The following is a 12,340-nucleotide window of genomic DNA, read 5'->3' on the forward strand; positions in this document are numbered from 1 at the left end:
TTCAGCATGACTTTGTCTTCTCAGTGTAAGCTAAGCAAGACAGTGCCAGCAGTGTCAGGTGACCCTAACGGAGCACGGTCCACATCACACTATTGCTTTGCTTCTCTTATGCCCCACATCATCTGAGGTTATAGGTCAAGTAAAGCTTGTTTCCTTTTTTTTTTTTTTTTCTTTAGATAATAGATAAAGCTCTTCAGATGTGGACATCAGTCTATAATTCCTGTTGCAATAAGTGTGATGGCATGTTCATGCTCTTATACTGAACACACTCGGTTAACTAAAGCTATAGAAAGGAACAATCCCAGTAATTTCTTATATTTTGTATAGTTACTGTAAAATGGAGACCTGATGTTTTGTCTTCTTAATGTCACCTTGCACAGCACCTTCACAAAAACTTCACTTCTTCACAGTACTGCGCTGCAGCTTTTATTGATTCCAGAGTCACGCTCTGCTTTCCAGGAAGGCTTATGTAAACCAGAGTTACTGCACATCCTGTTCTTGTTACGAGGAAAGACGAGGGATTTCTTTTTTGAAGTCTTTCCACTTTGCAAAACAAAGGATGCCATAACTTTTTAGGGACAAAGAATGATTTGAGGAGGAATTCTGCTTTGAGGACAAGGTTAATAAAAGCTGTACGATCGAGGCAGACAAAACGCGTCTGCAGGTAGATAAAGAACAGATGACTCAGAGAGCCCCGTTTAATAATTTACGAACAATTAATCATAAATTTGAGGCTGTAGGAATGGTCTGCAGCACTGCCATGTAATACAAAGGGAGAGGAGGAAGCTGCAATAGAAAAGATAATTAGATCTTTGATGCAGCTAACTTGAGATAGATTGTTTAGATGCACTGACAAATGAGAACTCTGAACCTTCATGAATTTTAGGCTGCATAAGATCAGAATTACATCGTTTTTCTTGGACATTTCAGTGCATAATTTCACAGGCTCTAAAAAGTCAAAATGTCCCCCACCTTTACTCCTGAGCATTTACTGCCTTAAGCAATAGGAGGCGATCCTTTATGTGCTCTTCTGCAAAGACAGCACTGCAGCCAGATGCAGTGATTTGGTATCACCCCTGAATCTAAGTTCTCCCTGGAATTACCGTCAGTGAGGCTTTTTTGTTGTCTGGGGCAAATCAATGTCCTTCCCAACAGGCTGCACCCAGCACAGCAGCTGTCCAGTTCATTTATCATCCTGCCGGTGGCATTTTTCCCTCCTTTCTCATTGCCCTTTTCCTCTTTGGTTTAAGGCACACTGTGGGGGCTCATGTTGCTCTGTAGTTCCATGCAGCCTGCTGGTACTCAGCCTTCTGCACATCTCAGCTCTGGTGGGCACCAATGTGCATGGCACCGCCAGCAATGCCAGGGGGAAACAGCAGAAAAGGAGATGATGTTTTCATGGCTCTTACCTATTGTGGCTCCTTACTTCAGAATGAACTCATACCTACATGTAACATGTGAATTCTCCTATTTGAAAGGGGAAAATTCTATGGCTTCAGGTTGATTTTAGAGGGTTCTACTTTTGAACCTTGTTGGCCCGGTTCTTGGCCCAGTTCTCCATGCTCAGTAAACACAGAGCTGGCCAGAAGAGCCAAAAATGACCCCACAAGCTCAGATGCAGCATTGGATTTGACAGTTGTCACTTTTTTTTTCTGTAGTTATTGCCAGAACTTTTCAGGGACTATGCAAAAAACCCTGAATTTCTGCTTTTTCTTAGGAATGAGAAACAAATGTAAGGCAACTCTGCAAGAGTTGATGTAAAATTACAAGACAGTTTTCCCATGAAAGTAACTGTTGGAGACAAATGGCAAAACAGTGCCTCATCATGCAGCACAAACTGTTCCTAACCAGCCACCGTTCCCCTGCACAGTACTATATTCAGTGACAGACGGAAGTAAAAGCAACTGGCACACCTGCAGTCATTTGTACTCCTTTCAAAAATTTAGGCTGAGTTTGCCCATCCACAGCTCTTAAATGTGTGTTAGTTTAATTTTTAATCCTCAGCCCCTCTGCAGCTGGAGAGCCTCAGCGGATGTGGGCTGCGGCAGCTGCTCCGCAGCACAGCACGGGATCACGGCACGTCCTGGGCTGGGATAGGAGGAGACAAGAGGCAGCCAAAGCCAGTTGCAGATCTCCAGGATCTGGAAGCAGGCAGTACAATGATTGAGTAGGAAATTGCCAAACGATACACGGAGTGTGAGGAGCTGCTACATCTACAAGCAATTTAGACCTTGACTCTGAAAGATGCTCTCTTCCTCACGTTGTGCCTGTTTACTTTTTGCTCCTGGGTTGGTACCACAGCTAATTGCACCAAATGTCTCATTACTTATCATCCCTCAGTTTTCCCCAGAGCTTGGCAGTCAAATGTCAGCTGCATCTCAGCTAGAGAACTGGGAACTCCAATGACAAGCTCCTCATACAAACTTGTTGTGCTGCCTTTCCTGAGGAAGGAGTTTGGATTGCTCCCAAATAAAAAAAAAAAGTGTACCTTATGGTTTTTGCACCCTCCCTTTTACCACTTGCTTCCCACCAGCAGTCACTGTGCATCCGGGACTTCATAACAAAAGAGACGAAACATCACTCTTACCCCCTCTCTGCCTGAGCAGTTGTGTATAAGCAGTTCAAATGAGCCAGACAAGAAGCAAAACACACCCTCCAAACTAAGTCTCGTGTCCAGACATACAAGCATTTTGTGAATGGGAAAAATATTAAGTGCAGTGTTCAGACAGTAAATCTTTCTGTGGTTACATTTTTCTGAGAACAGTCTTTCAGGGACGGTCTGGTTCACTAAAAAAAAATAATAATAATAATAAAAAAAAAAGATTTACAGTTATGTAAAATTTCCGAGTCATGCTTCTCTGCTGCCCCTCCTGCAGAGCTTCCCTGCTGGCGGCTTCATTGGAGGGGGCCTCTGGGTGCTCAGCTGGGAACTGGAAGGACAAAACCCAACCAACCTGAAGCCCTGACATTAGCTAAATGGCACAGTCTGAGCACTGATAAACAAGTACTTACATACGAATGCTTACAGAAATTATAAATTCAATATTCTGTGTATGAAAAAAAATGGCACGGAACTTTGAACAGCAACTGAGATGTTGGAAAATGTGCTCTGTTTGTGCTTGTTCCACTGAAAGAAGACAGTGTCTGTGAACAGCGCTTTTAACCATCAGTTACCCACAATACAACCAAATATAACTTTGTGCTTCTGTTAACAAATCCTCCTTTTATCGCTTATGGAGCGGTAGCAACACACCTCTTTCTCCTGGTGCTTCATTTCTCAGTGGAAATCAAACTGTTCTATAAATGGAACTGGGAAATATTCAGTTTTCTATTGTTATTTGGAGGATTCACCATTCTGTGAATGGTAGTGGGGTTGGAAATGGGTGAGCTTTAAGGTGCCTTCCAACCCAAACCATTCTATGATATGAATCTAAGATTTACTGTGGGGTTTGGGGGTCTTCCTTCCAAGGAACTTATTCCTTGTTCCTTCCCTTCCCTTCCCTTCCCTTCCCTTCCCTTCCCTTCCCTTCCCTTCCCTTCCCTTCCCTTCCCTTCCCTTCCCTTCCCTTCCCTTCCCTTCCCTTCCCTTCCCTTCCCTTCCCTTCCCTTTCTTTCTTGCATATAAAATACTATTTCCACAATATCCAAAGCTAGGATCAGGAGCAAATCCTGTACACGTCTCCATATAGTCACTTCTCTGCTACTCAGGAAAATGGAAAACAGACAGACTCCTTCTGCCCTGCAAGGCAGAGAGAAAGAAGAGTCTACTTTTCTAGCAGTCTAGGATCTGCAACACTGCTACACTTAAGCTCATGGTCCAGCTATCTCATAAATAGAGCTTGGTAGCAGTGCTTGATGTATCCTGTGGTACATTAAAAAGAGCATGGACAGCAGGTCAAGGGAGGTGATCCTCCTCTTCTACTCTGCCCTGGTGAGGCCATATCTAGAGTACTGTGTTCAGTTCTGGGCTACCCAGTTCAAGAAAGACAGGGAACTACTGGAGAAGTCCAGTGGAGGGCTGCAAAGGTGACTGGGACGTGAAGCATCTCCCCTATGAAGAAAGGCAGAGAGACCTGGGACTGTTCAGCCTGGAGAAGACTGAGAAGGGATCTTAGCAATGCTTATAAATATTTAAGTATTTAATGCTCTGTAAACATGAAGAAAAAAAATATTTTGAAGGTGACAGAGCACTAAAACAAGTTGCTCAGAGAGGTTGTGGAGCCTCCTTCTCTGGAGATATTCTAAACCCAGCTGGATGCTTTCCTGTGCAACCCACTGTAGAGGACCTGATTTCACAACAGTTTGGACCAGATGACCTCCAGAGGTCCCTTGCAGCCCCTACAGTTTTGTGACTCCGTGATCTGAAGTTCCTCTCCTTGTTGTGCTGTCTTGAACAGCAGTTGTTGTCTCAACAACAACAACTGAGGTGGATTTTGCTGCTTTGCACCAATCCTGTGTTACTCCCCACAGAGAATAAAAGTATCTGGAAAAGCAGATACTTAAATTATTTATTCAGTGCTGCCAGGTCTGTAGAGCTGAGTGCATGGCAGCTCCCCCACCAACTGTTCATGCTCCCTCTGCTCTCCCCCAGTGCAGTAACACACTGTGTGCAATGAGCTGCTCTCCCGGGAAGGCAATGCGTTTCCAAGAGGCAGATGCATAGCAAAAACATTTAGAAGGTGCTGCCGTGGCTTTATGTGACCTATGCTGGGATAAAGCAGAAACCTCAGCATTGCAGACTTATCCCAGGGCTGTGCTCTTAAGGCACAGGGAAGCAGTGGGGGAAGGAAGGGAGCAGAGCACGAGCAGCTCTGTTGCTTCGTGCGAAAATAAACCCTAATAGCAATTAAGGGAAAGGAGTAGGAAATTAATAAGGCAGTAAAGATTCTTCCAAATTGGTCACAAACCATTGGTTTACCCCTTGAAAAGCTCGGCTGACAAGGATTCTCTCATCCCTTTGTCCCCCTATCTCTTCCAATAATCATCCTCCCTCATGCAAATATAGATGGAAAGGGGAGAGCAGGGAAAGGTTAAAATGGAAGCAGGCTATCTTTCATCGACATGGTAATTTCTGCTGCTTGGCTCCACGCCAAGCGCTCAGTGCAGCCACGAGCTGCCATTCCAACGTGAGTGAAAGGATCTTTAATAAGAGTGTAAATAAAAGCCAGGCTGAGAAATGAGTTTTCCATCCCAGCAATCGCTGGCCTAACCTCTGCTGTAAATAGTCTCTCGGAGCAGCACAGATGGAGTACCAGCACCTGGGGATCAAGGCAATCTCTGCGCAGCGCAATTTAAACAGCTGGGTACAATTGAAACACGAATTAGCAGGGACAGACTGAGGGATTCCATTTTGTGCGCTAGGTAAAAACAAATCATTCAGTCATTTTTCCCCTTCGGAAAAGAAAAGAAGAGAAAAGTGGGGTGAGGGGAGAACTTTTGACATGATCTGGTGGGAGGTGCTCTTCACTGCAGCTGTTAGATTAATTTAACCATGAGAATTTCCCACAAGGCGCTGTAAAAACAGAGCCCTAATTTATGATCATTGATTTAACAGCTTGAAAGTGATTTATCTGACCTCAGTAAAGATAGCGAGGGGACCAGAAGAATGAGCGGTCATTCCGGGCTTTGTGTGTTTGAGATTGGCCTTATTAATTTAGAGCAGAAGGTCCGTTTCAGCATCTCACCAAGACAGTCGTAGGCAACTGGCAACTGAACCATTCGAAATACTATTTTTTCTTGAAGCATTGCTAATGCTGCTAAGCACTAAGAATTTATTCCACGTGGAAAAGATTCTCATTAGTTAAGAAATGCTAAAGCTTCATTTGGAACTGCACACAAACAGACGCCTGGTCTGGGATTTGCAAGTTGCTTTTTCTTAAGTAATTTTCTTTTTGCTGTTGTTGGGAATCCAGAGCCCGCTGTGGAATAGAATTGTTAAGCATTACGGTAAATGAGAAATAGCTTTGGAAGAGATAAGAGGTTGGCGCAGAGGATCGCTGGCTCCTGCTTTCTTTAAGTGTAGATTTTAGATATACCTAAATGCTTCACATATTTTACTATTTTTCTCATTCAGCCCTCTTTATAGGAGTTACAGAGCGTATCTGTTGACATGTACATATATCTCGGCTTTGTTTCAGAAGAATATTCTTTTGGTTAAAACGCGTATAGCAGCCACTACTGAAATGTCACAACTGAGTGATGCAATTTCGTTGCACAAATAAGACGAGAAAGGCAAAGGGAAAGGTGAGTGCTCTCTCTGCAGACAGAACAACCGTATCGAAGAGGAGAGTGAAATGAAATACAGATTGTTTGCAAGTTTACCTACACCAGAAAATCTGAATACAGAATACAGTGTGTTCACACATGCATGTGCACATGTACAATAATCACGTAGGCAAAATTATTTCCGATATTTACAGCACCATCCAGGAAAATGGACTGGAAGCAGTTGAGTACCCATTTTCACTTGGACTAACATGCGTTGGGTTAAATGTCACTGATTTGGAGGGCGGAGCATTTCGGTCACTGCTGGATTGCGCTCAGCTTTAAAGCCCATCTACACGGACCTCAGAAACTGACTTGGCTCTCTTCGGGGCAGGAGACAGAAATGCTGCGGGTTAGGATTTCATCTGCTGAGGACAAATGCTTGCAGTCATTTCACTCCTCTGATGAAATGCTATCTGACCTGAAACTAAGGTAGTGCAGTTACTCTCCATACAGTGGGTGGGAAAAGGCAGAAAACAATATCTCTGCCCTCCAAAATATGAAATAATAACAGTTATTTTAAAAACCGAACTGACAAGCATAAGATAATAGAATCTCAACTACGTACAACACACTAACCCCAGTCTTATACACGTTGTCAAGACAGTGGAGACACAACTTCCTGTCTCACCAAAATATGTGGGATGCCAATGGAAGCTATTAAAACAACACCAAAACCCCAAGCAAATAAAAACAAAGCTGAAGCCCACATTGTAGAACAGTAAAACAGCAAGGCCTATGTCAGACCTTCTTGCCATGCCAACTTCATGCCATCATAACGCACTTGTGTTGTTCTCTATAGTAAACTACAATAAACTACAGTATCATTTTATTTAAATTTGGATTTAGAGGTAAAAAAATAAGAATGAATAATGTAAGTAGCACACTAAAATATTTCTCCACGCTGCTTTTACCCATGAAGAGAGTCTCTCAAGTAAACAAATTAAACCTTCTTCAAAGCACTCTCCTGCTTACCTACAGATCTTTGTTCCTTCCAAAATAACAATAGTTATTACTTTCCATCTGAAGTCAATTTTGGATGGGTTCTGATCAAATTCTGGAAAATTACAAGTAAGCATACGCAGCAGCACAGACATCAAGAACACTTCTAAATGACTGCTTTTCACCAAAGGGATTTTGTTATTTCGATCCCTTCGTTTACTGTTGATTTCATTCTGACAACACTATTGCATATGCAGATGTAAACAGGTCTTACAGGCTAAAGTACAGATAGTCTTCACTTGACAATGCAGAAAGAAGCAACACATAAGACATCATCTTTTAAGGGACATATTCCGTGTGACATACTGAAATGCTTCTCATCTCAGAGTTCTCGTATTTAGAATTCCTAAAGATGATTCAATTGGCATTTCAGGGTCTAAACAATAAATACATCCATAGCTTCAGAAATGACACTTGGGTCTTTGCCAGACTCAGATTATGTTCTGTAAACAAGAAAAGCACAGTTCTGCCCTAGGAGCGAACAGAGTAAATAGAATAGCTTAGCGAGTGACTCTCTGCAATCTAGTCAAAATGCAGTGCAGCTTATAGCAAAGCATAGTGTCCACAGAAATTCATATATTCATAATTCATTGTGTGAGAGAGAATTGGGAACTAAATGCCACGTTTACAGATGTGGGTAGGATAACGGGCAAGAGGAAGTGCTAGGAGCACGAGAGAATGTGCTGTGAGAAGCTGAATGTGCTCCCCGGCGCACTGCAGAGGATGCGATGGGAGCTGCCCTCACATGGCAGAGGCCGCGATTCTTCAAGAGACTTCAGGGTCACCAGCCCAACACAGGTAGGTTCACCCCAAGTGATTTCTGGGTATCCCAGGGCAGGGCCAAGCAAAGGAGATGGAGGGCAGGTAGTGGTGACAAGGACAAGGCCTGCTGGTGTGTCCACCTGCCCCTTGCAGCTTCACCAGAGCTGAAGATGTGCTGAACTCTTGCATTCCTCAGTAAGGAATACATGGAGGGATCCATCTGATCTCCAGGATTTCACAAAGCAGTGACCAGAGGCTGTCGTGTGTTGGCAGATGCCAGCCCAATGGCTAAGTTTGGTGCTAAATAGAAGAACATAGCCCAGCTCTGCAGGTCCAGCTCTAGAACCAGCTTAGGCAGCTGAAGTGTTTGCCCTGCTCATAGTCACTCAGCTGGGCATCTTTTTGTGGAATTATATGTGAGGTGGGGGGTTGATTACTTAGCAGAAGATTTAACATTATTTGAGATTCCCTGGACACTCAGTTCTAACAACATACTCAGCCTGATCTGATCCTCATAGAATAAAATAAAAAAGCTCCAAACTATTATCAGGTGTACAGAATAACACATAAATAAAGAGGTAAGATTACTTCTCTAAGTGTAGACTTGTGGCTGCAGGACTGTAAGACCTGCAAGTAATTTGTGAACCTCACTTTGGCTTTCACAAGAATGCATCACAAAGCCAATGACAATTTTGCTCAACATTGAGCAAGTGGCATTAATAGATATAAGAGGAAGGTTCACTAGGTGTTCTGTTAGATAACATTTATAAGTGATCAGTTGTTTGAGTGCAAATGTTCCAACAGATAGAAAGCAGTACACAGCTGGCAGAGGAGAAGCAAACAGAGTGAGGAGAGCAAGATCAAAGATGTATGATCAATCTTGTTTACCTTCATGATGAAATCATTAATTCATCTCCTTCTATGATGAAGTGATGACATCGGTGGACAAAGGAAAGGCAACTGATGACACTAAACTATGAAAAAAAAAGACAAGAGAACTGGGCTTGTTTAGCTTGGAGAGGAGAAGGCTCTGGAAGGGCCTTGTGGCCCTCCAGTATTTGAGGGGAGCTTAGGAACTGGAGTAAGACCTACATTTTAGATGGGCAGATAGTAACAGGACGAGGGGGAATGGCTTTAAACTAAAAGAGGGAAGATTTAGGTTAGATGTTAGGAAGAAGTTCTTTACTCAGAGGGTAGTGAGGCACTGGGTTGCCCCGAGAAGCTTCGGAAGGCCCCATGATGACAGTCAAGGCCAGGTTGGATGGGGCACTGGGCAGCCTGATCTGGTGGGTGGCAGCCCTGTGCATAGCAGGGAGTTGGAACTGTGTGGGCTATAATGTAATAGAAAAACGTGGAAAAAAAAAGTTCATTGACAAAACAGCAATATCTCTGAAACCCAAAAAAAAGTAAGCTTCAGAATCTGAGGCACAGTAGACACAATAAGGATAGTAATTGCTTCAGTTACACTAGCATTTTTCATTAAATGCCCCACCATTACAGCATATTTACATTATCATTACAGTCAGTAATAGTTAAGCCAGTCACCTGGCTGTCAGATGGGGTTCCTCAGGTATGTCTTGAGAAAACACATTTTCCTAGGCTAAAAGTTCTGAAGTTACATGAACTGATACCACTGCATGGCAGAGACTAGGACTTTTGAATTGTTTGAGCAGTTGAACCAGTAAAGCCTCCTGGTTTGCTCTGGATTTGTGCCTATAGCATGAGTTCTTGTGGATTTAAAGTGATCTGTTAAGAGTGAGCTCTAGTTTTGCATTAGCCTAGATTATGTTATACTTTAAGACAAGTTAAAAGTACTAAGTGACTGGGTTGCAGAAATGCTCAGTCATGGCCTGAACCAGTGATTGGGCATCTGGCGGGAAGGCAGGGCCAACCCCAGGGGAGCTCAGATACATGCAATGCACCTGAGCAACCGGGAGGGGTGGAGCCAGGATTCACCCCTTCCCAGATCTCATTTAAGCATTTGCAGTGGAGGCAAGGATATTTCTTGCTGGAGATCACTACTTACCTGAGGCCTTCCAAAGAAGGTAAGCAGCTCTTTTCTTTCACTTCTGTGTCCACAACTGCTCAATTTGGGCTCATTGTCATTTGCTGTAGCCAAGAATCTTGCTACCCTGCTATTATCATGGTACTTTCCATCCCATTATAGCATGACAGACTGATGAAGTAAAACTACTTTATAAAGAATTACAAATTTTGAGAAAGAAATAACAAAACAAACAACAACAACAACAACAAAAAACATATCCAGTAGCATCTGACTATGGATTTAGTTCACCTTCCCATCTCAAGAGACACGGGAAAGGCTGAAATGCTTAAAAACGACTTAGTTGCAATACGAAGTGTATGACAGTAGCATGACACAGCAAAACAATGGTTAACAAAAATAAGTTGTAAGATAAGACCAAGAGAAACAGTTGGAGAATGTCTAGATAAACACTTAGGAATGCAAAATAGGAAGGGACTCTTTTATTCCTTGCTGATCTTTTACGACTGTTTCTAAACTCATGAGAAGGCTTATTTTCTTAAAATTAGTCTCCTTTTTTTTTTTTTTTCCCCTGATCACAGAAGTCTGTCTATTGTGACTACTGCTCTAAAATTTTTGTCATTCTCTATGATATATCCTCCAGTGAACCTTTATATCCTGTGCTTCTCCCCCTTTCTATGTATGTAGCCACGGATGGTATGTAAATACAGCTCTATCTCAACTTCGTTGCCCCCTGCATGGACCTTACTTGAATCTCAGAAAACATCTGTAAAAATACCATTGAAAAACACTCTTCTCTGGTGTTCTCAGTGACCCACCACACTTTTTCTCAGCATCAATCTAAGTCAACTATTCATCATCAAATCTTTGCCTTTAGTTCTTCAGGAAATGGAGAAGTTCCACCAAAGGTTCTAGGAAACCTGTCCAGTTTCATTCATGAAGTCATTACAGTTCTCAGATCCAAATCTATAATTTTTTTTATCTTAGCAAAAATACTTCTGAACTTGTTCTCATGATAGCCTTCCTACTTTTCTTTAGAAGGAAGTCCCAGTTACATACGTGTCCTTGTCCTGATGCTATTTGTACCTTCGTTAGACCGATCCTTCCCCCCCCCCCGCCCTTCCCCCCCCCCCCCCCATCTTTTCTTTCTTCTATCTAAGGTCATTTTTGTTATCTTTTTACAGTGAATTTCACTGTTCCTTGGGTATCAGACACTATCATCACAATTTTTGTTTTCCTTCTTTGCTGATGCTGTTTCCATTCCCCTATCTACCTGCTACTTTGTTTCTTCTTTTTTTTTCCCCCCTCTTTTCTCATTCTCCAGTAAGGCAAATATCTCCCTCAATTTTATTTTTCTTTCACTTGCCAGTCTCATCAATTTGAACTATGCATCAGTGATTCAAAAGATCACTTCCACTACTTGCCTGCCTTTTTCCAAGTGTTCTCTTAAGAGATCTGTGCCCGTAGAGAAAGAAATAGCAGTATTTAGCTGGAATTATCCACAGTTATTTCTGCATAATCACAGTTCGATGAAGTGATGTGAGATAAGGGAAATGGCAGGTATGTAAGCTATTTTAACATAAACAGAATGTGCAGATGTAAACTTATTTTTTATGAAATGCTAAGCTTACTGCTAGAATTTCAAGCACCAGAAGGGTAGCAGTTAAGTAGCAGTCAACCTGGTCATCTGAAATGGAGTGCAATGAACTAAACTTGCTTTGATAGGGAAATAAAGTGATTGGAGAGAAGAAATGCACAAGTATTAGTATAAGTAAGGGGAAGACTTAAAAATGCGTTCTACTAGAATTCATTCCCAAAAGACATTTCCCAGTGCATTTATTTACAGTTGTGAAATAGTGTAGGGAAAACAGATTCTTACTGGAATTACTTGAAATGGGAAAGGGCAAAAGTCTGGTCCTTATAAATTCAGTGTCATGTTGATAAATAAAGAAGCGACCTGAGATAAACAAAAGCATCACCAGAGATGCAAAGCAGTCCTGTTGGGAAGAAGGAACCAAACTCAGAGAAGAGAGAAAGGGTTACGTTATATGAACACTGAATTGGGAGATACATTTTGCATTTATTACAAAATAAGGTAATACTGCTCCAACAAAAATAAAAACCACATATTTTATGCAAGACAAATGAGATCATTAATTTATGTTTGGAATTGGTCTGATTTCAGTTATAGAGCTAGGATTCTCTCAAATGCAGTACTATTTCTTTTATGAAAAAAAGGCTAATGAAAATGGTCACATGGGAATGGTCAAAATGGAAAACAAGATCCATCAGCAAAGTTGTGAAAAA

Source organism: Tympanuchus pallidicinctus, unplaced genomic scaffold (assembly GCF_026119805.1).
Source record: "Tympanuchus pallidicinctus isolate F22 unplaced genomic scaffold, pur_lepc_1.0 scaffold8, whole genome shotgun sequence".
NCBI lineage: Eukaryota > Metazoa > Chordata > Aves > Galliformes > Phasianidae > Tympanuchus > Tympanuchus pallidicinctus.